The sequence below is a fragment of the Spea bombifrons genome, chromosome 1 (genome assembly GCF_027358695.1).
Source record: "Spea bombifrons isolate aSpeBom1 chromosome 1, aSpeBom1.2.pri, whole genome shotgun sequence".
Taxonomy (NCBI): domain Eukaryota; kingdom Metazoa; phylum Chordata; class Amphibia; order Anura; family Pelobatidae; genus Spea; species Spea bombifrons.
Genome location: NC_071087.1, coordinates 157,715,422 through 157,732,165, shown reverse-complemented (window position 1 = coordinate 157,732,165; position 16,744 = coordinate 157,715,422). Strand labels below are relative to the sequence as shown.

Here is a 16,744-nt window from a genome sequence, read left to right as displayed (position 1 = left end):
TAATTTTTAGATTAGATCAATAGAATACTTGAAAAAAAAAATCAAAATGTGAGTTGTATGGATAATGGACACCATTGATTAATTCAACCTATGTTTGCTGATAGCAAAAATAGATCAATATGTTTCCACAGATCTCATCTGCACATAACACCAGTAAATTATGGCTATTTCTCATAAAACAAGCATTCCTGGTAGCTGCTGCAAGACGGTGTCCCTGAATTGTTTATTTGAACATTATGATTAAAATATCTTGAACCACATACTATATGCCATCAAGTAGAAAAAAATATACTAAACCTATAGTTACATTAAATACGGTAATTAGGATAAATAACTGTATTTTGGCAAAACAAATAATTCTTCTTTCCACACCCCTCAACCTCTTTTTTTATATCTGTCTCCCTATTTAAAGAGGTCGATTCCAGCAAGGCTGGATGGGGGAAAAAAAGGTAATGCGAGCACACCATCACACTGTGCGCCGGCGACTGGTTTATGATGTCATATCCTGGTGCTCGCCATGCACTGCGAGGGAGCACTGAAAAAAACATTCCTACTATGGAACCACCATGTTAAGATGACAAAAAGAGAGGGAGAAGGGTAAGAGATGACAGTGTGAAAGGGGAGAGATACAGAGAAAATCAGGAGGAGCGATAAAGAGCAAGGAGAGAGACAGTGGGGAAGGGGTGAGATAAAGAGAAGTGGAGAGAGAAAATGAATAGCAGAGATAAAAATAAAGGAAAACACAGTGAGAAAGGGGAGAGATAATGAGAAAGAAGAGAGATGGGGAGAGGGCAATATAATGAGAAAGGGGAGAGATAATGAGAAAGAAGAGAGACGGGGAGAGAGGGAAAGATAATGAGAAAGGGGAGAGATAATGAGAAAGAAGAGAGACGGGGAGAGAGGGCAAGATAATGAGAAAGGGGAGAGATAATGAGAAAGAAGAGAGATAGGGAGAGATAAAAAAGGCATAGAGAGTGAAGTTGTGTTTTGAAAAGTGGTTGTATGTTAGAGCAAGTGTGTCTAAGGAAAATAAGTATGTGGCTGCAAGGGCAAGTGTAAGCCAGAGTGTTTGTGTGTAAGGGAAGCATGAATGTGCGTGCAACATAGCTGCTGGACTCTAAGACATTATCAATTTGTTTAAATTAAAACAATACTAAATAGTGACTCTGGGTTAAACATATGTTTGAGTGAATCATTAAGTACCCTTTAGGCCCAGAATAAGAATAGTAATGGATATACTGACAGAATACACACATATAAACCGCCTAAACAAATGCCTGCCCCCCAGTCTTCACTGTTCAACCCTGATAGGCTTTAAAAATATTTTCATGTATGTAAAAGAATGTGGGGCAGGGTGCAAAAGAATATTCTTGTCGGAGGTGCCCCTTGGTCTAAGACCGGCCCTGTATTCCAGGTTAATTCCAATTTTTTTTAACCTATATCACTCATATGCTCATATGTGGTTAAAACAGCGCAGACATAGAACTGTGGCTAGACTGTTAAGATTCCAAAACAATCTTTACTTAGAGACAATTTGCATGAAATAGCCGTGGTTTTGCCATTTAGCAGTGAAAGATTTTATGTTGGAATTGGAAAAAAACAATTTGAATAACTTAGAAAATTTTATGCTAAATAAAAAATTGACAAAAAGTGACAGATGCGTTTCTGTGTCATCTCTCTTTCCAGTAACTCTCCCTCTCCCCTTCCCCTCTCAGTTAGTTTACCTCTTAGCTCAGTTCTAGGGTGCCACTAAAACGCCTATGACCATGACTATGCGGCCTATAACTTAAAAATCGTTTCTGTCCCTTCCTAACACAAGACGCAAACAAGGTTCTCGTGCAATTCATCCTGAACGCTGCTGCCAGACTTATCCTCCGTACCCATTAGCCTAACGTTACCTCTCCTGTCTGTCAGTCTCTTCACCGGTTGCCTATATGTTTCAAGATTCAATTTTGAGTCCTTACTCTCGCTTTCGGAACCCTTTTATAGAAGTTCCCCTACATCTCCTACCTTATATCCAAACACTTACCTACTGGTCTCTCGGCTAATCCGATGAGCTTCATTTTGTCCTCTGCTCTGGTTTCTACTTCTCGTGAACATATACAAGACTTCTTTGGAGCTGCCCTTATCTTCTAGAATACCCTTCCCCAGCTAATCAGACACTACCATTGTCTCCATTTCTTCAAAAAATACCCACTTCTTCCAGGACGCTTATCAGCTGTCTCTCTCCTGCCAGGGCCGGACTGGCCCACCGGGATACCGGGAAATTTCCCGGTGGGCCGGAAGGTCCGTGGGCTGGGCGGCCATGAAGACAGCCGTTGAGCTGCCCCCCAGGCTGCCCGAAATATAATCAAAGCGGCCGCTGGGTGCTGATGCGGCCGGCCGGCATCAGCACCCAGCAGCCGTGTGCGATGGCCGTCTAGTGATGGGAGCAGTGTGAGGGGTGAAAGCTCCGCCCCCACGCACTGACCTTTCACCCCTCACGCTGCTCCCATCACTATGCAGCCATCAGACTGCTGGGAATGTAATCTGAACGGCCGGTGCGTGCTGATGCCGCCGGCCGCCTCTGCTTTAATACTTTTTTTTTTACTTTATATGGCAATCCGATCCAGCTTACCATATAAATAAAAAAATCGTTAAAGTAGCTCCGGCCGGCGGCATCAGCACGCATCGGCCGTTTAGATTGCATTCCCAGCAGTCTGATGGCTGCATAGTGATGGGAGCAGCGTGAGGTGGAAGCTCCGCCCCCTCGCAACCAGACTGCTGCAGCACCGGATGAGAACAGGAGAACAGTGTGCAGCTACCAGGAAGTCAAGAGAAGTAGAAGGTGAGTAAAATAATGTATTTTTTGTACTGTATAATGTTTTTTGTATTTGTTAAAAACAAAAAAAATCGGCATGTGTGTGTATGTAAGTGTGTCCCCCTATATGCCACTCTGCCTCCAGAAATGCCTTATATCCCCCTATATGCCACTCTGTCCCATGATATGCCTTTTAACCCCCTATATGCCAGAGTTGCATATAGGGGTATAAGGCATTTCTGGATGCAGAGTGACATATAGGGGGTCAAAAGGCATATCTGGAGGCAGAGTGGCATAAAGGGGGTTAAAAGGTATATCATGGGGCAGAGGAGCATATAGGAGGGTATAAAGCATATCGGGGAGGCAGAGTGGCATATAAGGCTTTTCTGGAGGCAGAGTGCCCCATGATATGCCTTTTCACCCCCTTTATGCCACTCTGCCTCCAGAAATGCCTTATACCCCCCTATATGCCACTCTGTCCCATGATATGCCTTTTAACCCCCTATATGCCAGAGTGGCATATAGGGGTATAAGGCATTTCTGGATGCAGAGTGACATATAGGGGGTCAACGGCATATCTGGAGGCAGAGTGGCATAAAGGGAGTTAAAAGGGATGTCATGGGGCAGAGGGGCATATAGGAGGGTATAAAGCATATTGGGGAGGCAGAGTGGCATATAGGGGGCATAAGGCTTTTCTGGAGGCAGAGTGCCCCATGATATGCCTTTTAACCCCCTTCATGCCACTCTGCCTCCAGAAATGCCTTATACCCCCTATATGCCACTCTGTCCCATGATATGCCTTTTAACCCCCTATATGCCAGAGTGGCATATAGGGGGTTAGAAGGCATATCATGGGACAGAGTGGCATATATTATTTTTTATTTAATATGGCAAGCTGGATCGGCATGCCATATAAAGTAAACAAAAATGTCCCATGATATGCCTTTTAACCTCCTATATGGCAGAGTGGCATATAGGGGGTTAGAAGGCATATCATGGGACAGAGTGGCATATAGGAGGGTTGAGGCATATCAGGGAGGCAGAGTGGCATATAGGGGGGTATAAGGCTTTTCTGGAGGCAGAGTGCCCCATGATATGCCTTTTCACCCCCTTTATGCCACTCTACCTCCAGAAATGCCTTATACCCCCCTATATGCCACTCTGTCCCATGATATGCCTTTTAACCCCCTATATGCCAGAGTGGCATATAGGGGTATAAGGCATTTCTGGATGCAGAGTGACATATAGGGGGTCAACGGCATATCTGGAGGCAGAGTGGCATAAAGGGAGTTAAAAGGGATGTCATGGGGCAGAGGGGCATATAGGAGGGTATAAAGCATATTGGGGAGGCAGAGTGGCATATAGGGGGCATAAGGCTTTTCTGTAGGCAGAGTGCCTCATGATATGCCTTTTAACCCCCTTTATGCCACTCTGCCTCCAGAAATGCCTTATACCCCCCTATATGCCACATATGGCAGAGTGGCATATAGGGGGTTAGAAGGCATATCATGGGACAGAGTGGCATATAGGGGGTATAAGGCATTTCTGGAGGCAGAGTGGCATATAGGGGGTTAGAAGGCATATCAGGGGGCAGAGTGGCAAGCCTGGGTGCAGTGGTGCATAACTCGGGGGTAGGTTGTCAAATGAAAGGAAATAAAAACCAAACATGTCTCAATCATAGCTTTTATTAAATATGGAAAAAAATAGTCTACATGAATTAATAAAGAAATAAAAGTTTCTTACCAGAATATCGTGAAGAATAATGTGATCTGTGTTTTGTTCCACTGAATAAAATGGAACTCTTTCATCTAAAAATGTTCGCAGTAGTAAATGTTTTGATCCCATTATGTGTAATGTATTTCATTTATTAGGGCCTTTTAACACTTTTGCTTTCTGGCATTTTAATACAAATAATGAGATAAAAAGAATGGCACATAGTGTGACTCGGGTGTGTATAAGGGGTGGGTGTGGGTATAAGAGCTTCACCGTGAGATAAACTATATGGGGCTGGTCTCCAAATTTTTCCAGGGCTGCTTTTCAGTCCCAGTCCGGCCCTGTCTCCTGCTGTCACACTGCACTTATGACCAACAACATTACTTATTTTATTAGTGTCTACACTCGAGATAAACTTTTTGTGGCTCGTCTGTCGGAAAGATTGGCGCTTTTACCTCTTGTGTAATAGACCCTCAACTCTTCCTAGACTGTCAGCTTGTTTGAGCAGGGCCCTCCACACCTTTTGTTTCTGTAAATCCAAATTGTTATGTTGTACACTACTTGTTATGTCCAGTTAACCCATTGTACAGCTCTGCGGAATATCGTGGGGCTACATAAATCCACAATAATAATCATATCCCAGTGTTCTATTTTGTTACATTGTAATGTAGCTGGACAGTAAGGTAGGTGGATGGTCCTTGCCTAGCCCTCTAACTTCACGCTCTCAACTTTGGACTCCTGAAGTGTTGAGAAGTATGTGATGTGATATTAACCCCTTAATGACAAAGCCTGTACATGTACGGGCTCAAAATGCATTGTTTTCAATGGGTTTAGGGACCGCCCATTGTCCTTAAGGGGTTAATGTAACGGAAGTAACTTTAACTTTGCAAGGTAACACATTCAATCACAGTTCTGACCTCTATACCGAATATTTGTTTGTTTACTGTCTGTCAACAATTCCATCAACATAGAAGAAAAGCAACAGCTTTCAATACTATGACCTATCTGGTTCAGTGCGACGGGTGACTTTCAGAAGATGCTTTTGTATCGGTACACTATGACACGGTAAGCGTTAGAAGCAGATTGTAATTTCAAGATCAAGTTTACTGAAATGTTTTTAGAAAAGATGTCAGGTCATTATAGCTTCAGAAACGCAGACAACGATAGTCGGTAAAATACACTGTGGGGAAAATAAATGAAACAAATGTGTCTTCAAGCTGAATCATATAAAAATCAAGAATGTGAGAAACCAATGGTGGTGAAATGTCAATGTGTCTACGAATTGGATTACCAAGGCATTTTACAACAAAACATGTGACCCAGTGTCTGAAAACCAAGTACGGGTTGAAGGGCATGGGTCCTCTAGCAGGACATTGAACCAAATATGAAGTACATATTTGTAAAAGCGCAGCTGCCCTTCATTGGTTGATGCCAGAGGAGGCCCCTGCCGGCGACCAATGGAGTCCCTCGTACGGACCTTTAACTCCTGGCGCGATCCTACGGATTCCCGTTCCCGTTAACCCCCCTGCAATGCTGCGTAGAGAAGGTAGGCTAGAGGCAGTGGGAAGGGACCAGGGAGATTAGCTAGGAGATATTAACGAAGACGAACACGAAGATTCTTTGTGTTGTGCTTCTTCGTCTTCGTGTAGGTTTACCCGCCACCATATTAGTTCATTCGGTATTCAGTTTGAACTATTGGTCTTCGTTTTCACGTTCTCCCGAATACGAATGCACAAGTCTGATATGTATGTATTTAGAATGTCATCAAAGTCCGTGTTGGTGTAATGGTCAGGTGTCCCAATACTTTTGTCCATATAGTGTGTCTTGAATCGACTTGGGAATCGACACAGGCAAGCAATATAGAAAAAACGAAGCATAAGCTACGTTAAATCAATCAGCTGGAAAACCTTTTTCCGTATCACAGCACCTGAGCGCAGCACCACAATTATGAGCTTAACCTAGAATAAGGAAATTGCTTTACGTTTCCTGTTTATATGAGCGAGTTAATTTCACAGACTTTGGTAACTGCGCTTAGAAGTGCGAGAGGTCGTTACAAAGGCCATCCTTATTAGACTTTCTTCTAATGCTTTGTTTTTCAAGCTTTTCGGTAGTCTTCCACCTAATGTCCTTTTCACAAGCATTGCTAACTCTCTTGTAAAAAAAAAACCCCTGAAAACCTTTGTTTTCTTCAAACAGTCTTATTAAAAAGTTATCTTTTCTAGTTCTTCATCGGTTAGTCAGGCTTTCTGCGGTATCATTCACACTAAGTGCATTTCCTCTTGGGGAGGGTATATTTTTCATTAAAATGGATCTGTCACATTTTTTAAATCGTATATTTTAGAATTGCGTAACTAAAAACCCTATATAATTATGTGCATTCAGCCATCTTAACTTGCTGTTCGTAGGATCTACAAAGTAATCCCTCACCAATTGTAAAGTTGCTGATTGTTGCTGATTGGCTGAGACAGCCTCTATGAGGGTGGGGTGATTAGGAGGGAGATAGTTTTGGGACATGAAGCTGATTAATTATGTTGGCTTTGCCCACTTTTACAGGTAGCTTTAATAATTTAATTACGTTAAAGACATAACAAGTGAAGGCACTTAGTTACGTACCTTACCTTGGGCAGAGTTTGGCAGATTCGCTGAATTGTCAAACGGTAAAGTATGAATATTAAGGCCAAACTGGAGCTATTTTAGTACAAAGGGCCAAATTTGGAACAATAAACATCCACACAACAAATCCCTTACGAAAAAATTACTGCAGTTTTTCTGAAGTAATACTGCAGTTTTTTGGACATGAAAAAACAGCAATACTGCACATTTACTGCAGTTTTACTGCATTTGTACTTCACTGTACTGCAGTTATTTTTGTACGGAAGTACAAATGCAATAAAGCTGCAGTACATTGAATTACAACTGTAGGTTTGCAATATATAAAAAAAAGTGCAGTAAAAGTGCAGTATTGCAGTTTTTTCATGTCCAAAAAACTGCAGTATTACTTCAGAAAAACTGCAGTAATTTTTTGTAAGGGATCCAGATTTAGTAGTTTTGTTTGCCTTTCCTATAGTAATTTATTTACTGCTTTTTCATCTGCTATATTTGCACCAAATATCCTCAACCAGCATTATAATGAAGCCATCCATCATGGCCTCCTGCAAGATTAACATAGAGTTCTCCATATCGCCGGCGCCATAATCAACAATCCTCACCTACTGTCTCATTTCTCCCTCAACCAACCAATAGATTGTAAGCTCACAAGAGCAGGCTAACCAGTATGTAAATATCATTATCATTTTAAGTGGCTTTTATTAAATATTGTCATTGTCCTCCATTGTAACAGCGCTACAAAGCGCAAACACATTAATGACATAATGACATACAAAGAACCAGAAAGTGTGTGTTGTTCCAAATAAACCTTACAAATTCGTAGTTTCGAACACAATTAAAATGACAAAGTGGAAAACGCCCAGACAACTAATTAATTCAAATGAATTGTGCTGAAAAAACAATTTTTTTATAAATATGTAATGTAACAGAAAATAATGAAAAAAGTACTCATTATTGCTGTTTAAGTTAATTCCACCAAACAAACACTCTGGTGCATGTGGGTTGTATTAACGTTAATCACAGGTGTTCTAATTTTGGAAGTAAGAAGTTTGTTCCTATAATACAACAAAAAACGAGCTAAGCCGATACGATTTTTTAATGGGTTTTCTACTGCTAAATTAAGAATAAATTATGATTTTCTCCAACATGGTGTCCAGCACAAAACTAATGATTTCCCACCGCCGAATCATTAAGGATTATTATTAAGATTTTGTTCGGCAGGAATCTAATACCCAGAGCAGGGAATACAGTAAGAGGCAGGAGTCACTGAAATCTCATTATTTTAAAGGGTATCATCATTTAAAAATGATATGGCTCCCTGTCGCCGAAAAAATAGACGGCCAATTACTGTATAACTACAATTCCTACAGTTCTAAGCCAGCGTTATGTATGTGGGGGATCATGTGTATCATGGGAGTTGCCGGGTAGCTACCCAAAGTTAGAATACAATTTTTAGAATTTTAGACAGAATAATGGCAAATAGTTTTTTTAGTCTGATATAGATTAAAAGCCGCTTTGTGATGAAGAAAACTCGCTAGCCAGTGAGTAGAAGCGCGTATCCCCAATGTTTCAGGGGTCAAAATTGGGGAGACCTGGGATGCAGGGTGCGGCAAGAGTTAGGGCAGTGCCAGATGTGGATGGGAAGTGCGGTCATCGTCTTCCTTTTCTTAATAGCCATCTGGCGACGCCAGTGGCGTGAGGAGGCTGAGAGCAAGCTGTAACGGAGGTCTGTGCTGCAACATACTGCCCACAAAATTGGCACAGTGGGGCAGCTATTTGGGACAGAAGGACAGTGCCTGAAAATAGGCATCGACCCCCCCCCAAAAAAATTGGACTGTTGGGAGGTATGAGCATGTGGTATAATCATTTTATTGCAGGAAGGCAGAGGAAAAGGCTGGGAAGAGAGACATTGTCTCTCTCGTTTCTTCTCTTTTTCCAAGTTCCTTGCAATCATTTCTTTCAAAGTTTCTCATTCTTAACATATTTTCCACCCCTATGTGTTCCCCCAATGTCCTCTATTCAATGCCTTTAATCTCCTTTCTTGTTATCCCTGTCTTCAACCAGTTTCTTCCCTTGGCGTATTTTAACCTGTGTTTATCCCCCAATAAAGTCCACCCAGCATCTCCACCTACTCTTTGAATCTCTTTCTATCCGTTTTTCCCACTTTCCTTGTTCCTTGATTGGAGAAAGTTGGCGCCAATGGTGGAAATATCGGATATTACCAACACATGCTGCTTATAACGCGGTATCATCTCAATGAATATGGGATCATAATAAAATATACTAGAAGGGGGCACTTGGTTCTTTCCTTCCGTCACTATATGTATATCTTGTTCAAGGAGTTAATTTTTCAGAAGTTGGTGAGTTGAGGTCTTTACCAGCTACATTCCAAATTAGAACACGGAAAGTACATTTCAAAAACCAAAAAGGGAGAATGAATTATAAGTAAAACCAGTGTTCATACACAAGAATAAATAAGCAATCACTTAGACAGTAAACATTTAATTCTTGCGACCGAATAAGACACCCGCATGAACACATCTTGGGTTAATCGATGGTACATGGGGTAATAATCTTTCCAAGTTATTTCTACTTCTGTATATTGAAACTTTTATTGAGCATAAAGGGGCTAAAGGACTCAAAATACACCAAAGGCGATATCATCTTTCATTGGTGACTGGGTAGCACATAACATATTTGTCTAAGCCATGTAGCTTCAACAAGTCTATTAACTGAAATGTAATTTTCTTTATTTTATTATACCTCCATACATTTTTTTTTACATTTCCATGTATAAAATATATATTCTTTTACTTTTTTAGTACCTAATTTTGAATGGGACAATAATACTTCTTTTATTCAGCTATTAGTCTTCGTTTCTAACCCATCTCAATATATCTATGATTGTATGGCTAAAAAAAAATAAAACCCTAAAGGGTTCACTTTTATGTTTTTTTATGTTTTAAACATAGATTACTCCTCAAGAGGGTATTGTTTTATGAAACACTGATATAGGTGAGACGTATATTTTTTTTGTGTTTTTTTTAATTTAAAAAGCTGTAAAATATAGCAGCGACACACTTTTCTAGTCGGAAAACACCAGTCCGATAAAATTCACTGCTTTCATTAAATTATGCAAGAGATATTAGAGGTGAAAGTATCCTAGTAAGCGCTGGCTTTTATTAAATTCTTAGATTTTTACTTATTGATTGTGCGTACTCCAGATTTCATTATGATGCCTTTAACATTAATTAAAAAGAAATTCACCAGCCAATTTATGATAATTGATTTTTTTTGCATATTAAGTAATTAAAACATACTAGCAATTCTGTTTTTATGTTACTGTTAAGGAAATTAAAGTTTTCTTAAATATTATTTTCAATTAGAGCATTAGAGAACTGTCAGTAAATTATTCTTTTCATTACTTTGTTTTTGCTCAAGTGCATAATAAAATTATATATATATATATATAATTATTTTTTTGGTTTGGTATATTATCAAAATGTTAATTAAATATTTGCAATTTGTTTAAATGTTTAGTGAGTAACCCTGGAAAATACATTTGATTTTAAAAAGTTAATATATATATATATATATATATATATATACACACTGTTTCCTTTCATCTTTAGTAATAAGTCGCTTCATGCAAGGGGCATCTGATGTCATCAAATTATGTCACTGTCCTGTTTGGGAAGTGTGAAGAAACAGCATCCTGAGCTCATGGAGCGGTCAGGTAATGGTACCTATGGTTCATCTCATCACATTGCTTCACCTAAGTACCTAACACTAAGTACCCTACAGAGTACACAGCTATACCCCTCACCCCCAACAAAAAACCCAAACAACTGTGAGTATTTCACTTTAAGAGTCGGGTACACTTAAGTTACTGCTGGTACATTATGTAAGGAGGTGATAATACTGCCCAGAAATTGAAATCGCTGCTATTATAAGTGAATGGTTAGAACAAGTTTGGAAACATCCCAAACAATTGTTCATTCACACACATTCATTCAATTCTGCTCACAGCATGACATGAAAGAGATGCAGCTTCAGCAGAATGCTGTACCTGAAAAATGTTCCTTTTACATTCTAAAATAAAAGATTCGCCTTAACCCATCCTGAAAGATACACAATGAGCACTTGTAAACTATTTCCTCTTTACAAACACAATTTTAGAACCTGAACCTCGGAAATAGGACCCTGTGCATACACAGTGAGCTTTACACTAAATATACCAAGGAAAGACTGATTACAAATGACTTAGAACACAGTAATAATTTGTGAAGTCTGCTTTATTTATGAGGATTAATGGTCCTCAAAAATAGACGAAAACAAATTCGCAGAAAAAAACTATATAAAAAGTCTCCACATGCATCACAATAAATAAAAAAATGGACATTATTGTATATATACATATATGACATATATTATATATGAAAATATAATAATAATAATAATAATAAAAAATAGAAAAAAATAAAAATTTAGGAAGGGGATATGGCAGATAGTGGCGCATGAGCACGGCTGTCCCTGGTGGAGTGCGGGGCCACCCAGGATGACTTATCAGTAACAATGTCATGTAGACCCTGTATACATAAGAGCTCTATGTTATCTCACAGTGACTTCCCAATAAACACACGGGGGGGGGGACCCATTTACACCAATGTCACGGTCATGCATGCTGGAGAGGTGGGAGTGCGAGGCCCACAATTTCACATGTTCTACAAATCTTTAGTAAGCAGATGTCTGTTTTTATTGCATTTCCCACTGAAAACACCATTTTCTCATTCTTCACTCATCCATATTATCCGTATCATCCTATTCTAATAAAGCATGCAGACACGCTGTTATGTACATGGGTTTACATTCCTAAATTAAAAATAAAAAGTCATCCGACGGATGAAATAAATCTGTTTTCATAGGAAATTCCCCCGTCTCTAATTGCTAACGACAACTAAACATAACAATCTTTTTTAAGAATGCGTGATCATAGCTATACTTGTAACCATATATTTTCATGAATACGTGGGTTCTGGGAAAATAAACCGTAAATCATATTTTCTTTTTCTTTACATTTTTTTCGGCTAAACGCGGCAGGTTTTATCTTGCAGAAAGCAAATCGTTTATCTGCGATTATAATATCAGCAAGACACTTCATTGAAATGCAGACTTTGCTAGGCATTGCACACTTAATTGTTATATAAAAAAAAACTCAGCCATATTCAAACTGTGACCTTCAGGCCTCGTTGCGATAAATTATTTTTCTTCAACTGAACAACCACTATTTTTCACTCGAGAAGAAACAGCGGCATATGATTATGAGCGTACTTATGGATGAATAATAGGATAAGGACGTTTCTCGCTTAACCCGATCATAAGGGTTGAACAACATTGTAAAAAATAATCAAATCACCTCTATTTTTTTATTTTTTTTATATTAATATTACTTCTTTGTAATTAATATAATATAGATAGAATGACCGTTTACAACCTTTTTGATCACGATAGAATGTGTGGCGAAATGCTTTGTAGCAAAAAAAAAAGTAATATAATATTGAAAATATGCAAAATAGTCTTTTTTTACTAAAACCCCTTTTATTTGCTAATAAAGCCGCAGCTGAAATCTCACTTTATGGCTTTGCTTCCGTTGGGCTATTGTACTTTTAGAGGCGGAAGGCATTGGAACGTATCCGCCGTGGCTCTTTGTGTAGGAGGATTCAGAAGGTTTCATACAAGGTGCTCTCTAGATGGTACAGGGTTCCCAATTTGGTGCGGAGAATGTTTGCCGGCCGTCAGGGAGTACGCGGGAGATGCCGGCTTTTGGTTGGGGACTATTGACGTGTGTGGTGGAACTGCCCCTCTTTACAACCTCTTTGGGACAAGGTGACAGAGGCCAAGACGGGTCATTTGGTTGGGGACTATTGACGTGTGGTGGAACTGCCCCCTTATACAACCTATTTGGGTCAAGGTGACAGCAGAGGCCAAGACGGCCATTTGGTTGGGGACTATTTACATGTGTGGTTTAATCTCTTTGGGAGAAGGTCACAGAGGCCAAGAGGCCTATACAACCTCTTTGGGACAAGGTGACAGAGGCCAAGACGGGCCATTTGGTTGGGGACTATTTACATGTGTGGTGGAACTATACAACCTCTTTGGGACAAGGTGACACAAGCCAAGACGGGGTATTAGGTTGGGACTATTTACATGTGTGGTGGAACTATACAACCTCTTTGGGACGGGCCATTTGGCCTTTGTCAAAACAAAAACTATTGCATTGTTCAGTGGGCTATGATTAAAAGTTAAAAATAATATTTTTATATATATATATATATATATATATAATAGGGTTTCCTTTCATTGCAACCATCATGAAAATTCCGGAGCATACGAAAAACTAGTTTAGGTTTTTAATTGTAATATTTAATTTGAATAGTCTATCATATAGTCCACTTTCATAATAAATATTTTTCTATTTTTTACCTGTTTTTATTGATTGGCAATTTCTATATTGAGGTGGGATTTGGGAGATAACGTTTGTAAGCACAGCTGTGCATAATCAAATATTCACAATCACCATCTGAGAAGCCGTGTTCAAAATAAATATTGCTAAATAACATTTCGATGATAGACCAATTTTTTATTAGAATTGCATTCACACAAACGATGGCGCCCTGTTACTTTAATGACGGACACGATTCCATCAATCTATCATACAAAGCGCTACAATCACAAAGGGTAGTCTCATTTTAATGAATAGCTGCGAGGTGATACGAGGGTGAATTATGACACCATTTCTGGTTTAGTGACAAAAAAAAAATATGACGGTTTATTATTTACGCCGGGCCAAATCCTTCCCTCGTCCTTTCTGCCGGCATTATATCATGTGCGTCGATACACCCAGTCGTTCTTAGCCTGCAAAGGGAAAATGCTCCGTGACCCCTTTCCAAATGATATGCCAAAAGGGATCACAAATTTATAGTTAGCAATTAATATGAAATGCAGGAGGCGCTGTAAGCTCGGGGTAGGGGACCGGCTCGGAACTGGGGAACCCGGTTCCTAAAATGCTCTAAAGATTCCGTGTATTCTCTTCGTTTCCTCTGTGCTTGTTTTGTAACAAACATAAAAATGTTTAGAACCGAGAACTAATATACCAAATATACCAAATATTGCATTTCAAAGGGCAAAATAGACGTTTTGTTATTAGACGGCTTTTTTGAGACCCAGTAACCATACCCGGGAACTCTCCGGGAGAAGCTCGCGGGAGCGGGGTCTTTACGTGCCCCACTCCCCGGGGGAGAAGAGAGAGGAACTGTTACTCCTAAAGAGGGTCATTGTGGAGGAATGCCATAGACAGCTCAAATCTATATAAATCTACTTCATTTAAAAGGTCATAATTCGTGCGTTTTGTAGTCAGAGACCAGGATTTGCCTTCTTTCCTTTTTTGTTCCTTTTCTGTTTTTTTTTTTATTGGTCTATGGCTTTAGGAAGCCCTACGTATAACATTATAGTATGATTCTATATACTGTATATATATATATTTATATATATATATATATATATATATATATATATATATATATATATATATTCAAATTAAGCTTGTTTTAAGGAATGTGTCCTTTGTGAATTGCCCCCTGAAACTTTAAAGGTAAAAGTATATTAAATGCCATTAAAATAACATTTATAAAAATTCCCACTAACCAGTTTTATTGTTTACTCCACCAGGATATTGAAATATCGGTGACAAGTTTTATTTTCAGACGACCCCCTCTTTATTATGGACCCTGTTTCTTTTTTTTTTTTTTATCCATTCGGTACATCGTTACTTTGTGTTTCTTGCTTGTAGTTGGAATCATATGAATACCGGAATAATCATGACCACTTTTGTTTGTCTTTTGGTCTTGCCAGCTTATTCAAAGGGTTAATGCCTTGGATGACATTGCATCACGTAGACAAATTCAGCTGTGATGAGCCTATAAACCCCCTCTCCTTAATGTCTTAATCAGCATTTCCTCGGCCGACGGTTACAATTAATTAGCCCGTGAAGATCATTTTGCCCATTACACAGGCCGGTACGGCAAACGTGGCGATTATTACTGCAGAACCTCTTGGGATACGGGTCTGTCAATCAGAAGACTTTCATAGCTGTCTGTTACAGAGATAATTGAAGAATCTGACATAATGATCCATAAAATGATGGCCGAAGGTTAAAATATTTATTCAAAAGCCTCTGGTGTAATAAAAACTCACCCCGGGAAACAAGTAATAAAATCCAGGACAAAAAAGGCAGTTCTGGGGCAAAAGTTCTTAGAGTTGGGCAGTCACCACGGAAACAACGGAATATAGAAACATAGAATTTGATGGCAGATAAGACCCCATCTAGTCAGTGCTAACAGTAGAAATGTTTACATCAATGTCTATCAGCTGAGGTCTGTGTCAAAGCAGAATGCATGAGCGCGGAGAATGAAGTTAAGGCAATTTGGCATTATTTAACCCCTTAAGGACAATGGGCGGTCCCAAAACCCATTGAAAACAATGCATTTTGAGCCCGTACATGTAGGGGTTTTGTCATTAAGGGGTTAAAACAGCCCAACTCCCATGACTATTTCTTATGAAGGACCAAACCTATGAGCTTCTCCTGCAAGTAGAGCTGAAAAAGATGATGCGTAGTTAAATCAATGAGAAGAAAGTCAGAAAATATCACTGAATTAACTATTCATTATCGAGGGTCACCTCTGCCCTCTGTGTAGGAGTAACGCGGCATGATTTGCCTTTCATATATTAGATTTCACTTAAACTCTCCTTCAACGGTATGGTGGTACAGCCACGCTGGCCCTCCCGTACACTCCTGTGCAGTCAAAATAGACAGCTGCCTAGGGAGGTGAACCGGTAGAGGTGTCACCATGAGCCGCGTAGTGCTGGGTGCGTCGGGAACATTACACCCGTTAACCGCTGGAGCCAAGGCTCTCAGCATGGCCGCGTTATACTATCCTATGTGATCCTGCATTAGTGACACAGCAGCTTGTATGAATGTGAATGAGAGTATGGTGTTAGAGTGTGTTGGTGTTAGAGTGTGTTGGTGTTAGAACGAGTGTGTAGATAGTGTGTGTTAGTTATGGGTGGGGGGGGTGCAGCCCTGGTAGGGGGCCAGCCCTTGTGTGGTTCTGTCTGTATTTATGGCAAGCTAAACAATCACAATCAGAATATATAAACATAGGCAACGTTTAAAAATACCAAAAGACGATATAGTAACATTACATTACAAAAAGAGAAAATATTAAAAAAATAAAATACTTTATGTCACAAATCTATAATTGTGTTAATGACTTCTTCGTGAAATCCTGTTTGACATGGATGGCTAACACTACCGCTGTTATAAAATATGGATTCCATGACACCGGACCAGGCTGGCAAACCAGGGGCCATCATGTCATTCAAGATCCAAAACAGCTGTGCTACCCAAGGCTGTCCTGACCTTCAATGGTCATTTGACCTTAAAATTAACATAGAATTGCGTGTTTCTAGATTGTAACATCGTTTAATCAGCCCCCCCCTCACCTTTTGCCTCTGTTAATCTAAAGTATTATGTTATATACTACTTATGTCCTGTTTACCCATTGT

At 39.6% G+C, this 16,744-nt stretch overlaps 1 long non-coding RNA gene across 1 annotated transcript in view; it reads left to right on the top strand.

Moving 5' to 3' along the window:
• The first annotated feature begins 544 nt into the window (after positions 1 to 544).
• LOC128475887 (uncharacterized) overlaps positions 545 to 16,744 on the top strand; it is a 40,129-nt gene continuing 23,929 nt past the window's right edge. The window contains exons 1-2 of the long non-coding RNA XR_008346932.1: positions 545 to 597; positions 5,528 to 5,578. This is a non-coding gene — a long non-coding RNA (uncharacterized LOC128475887). The remainder of the gene's footprint in view (positions 598 to 5,527; positions 5,579 to 16,744) is intronic.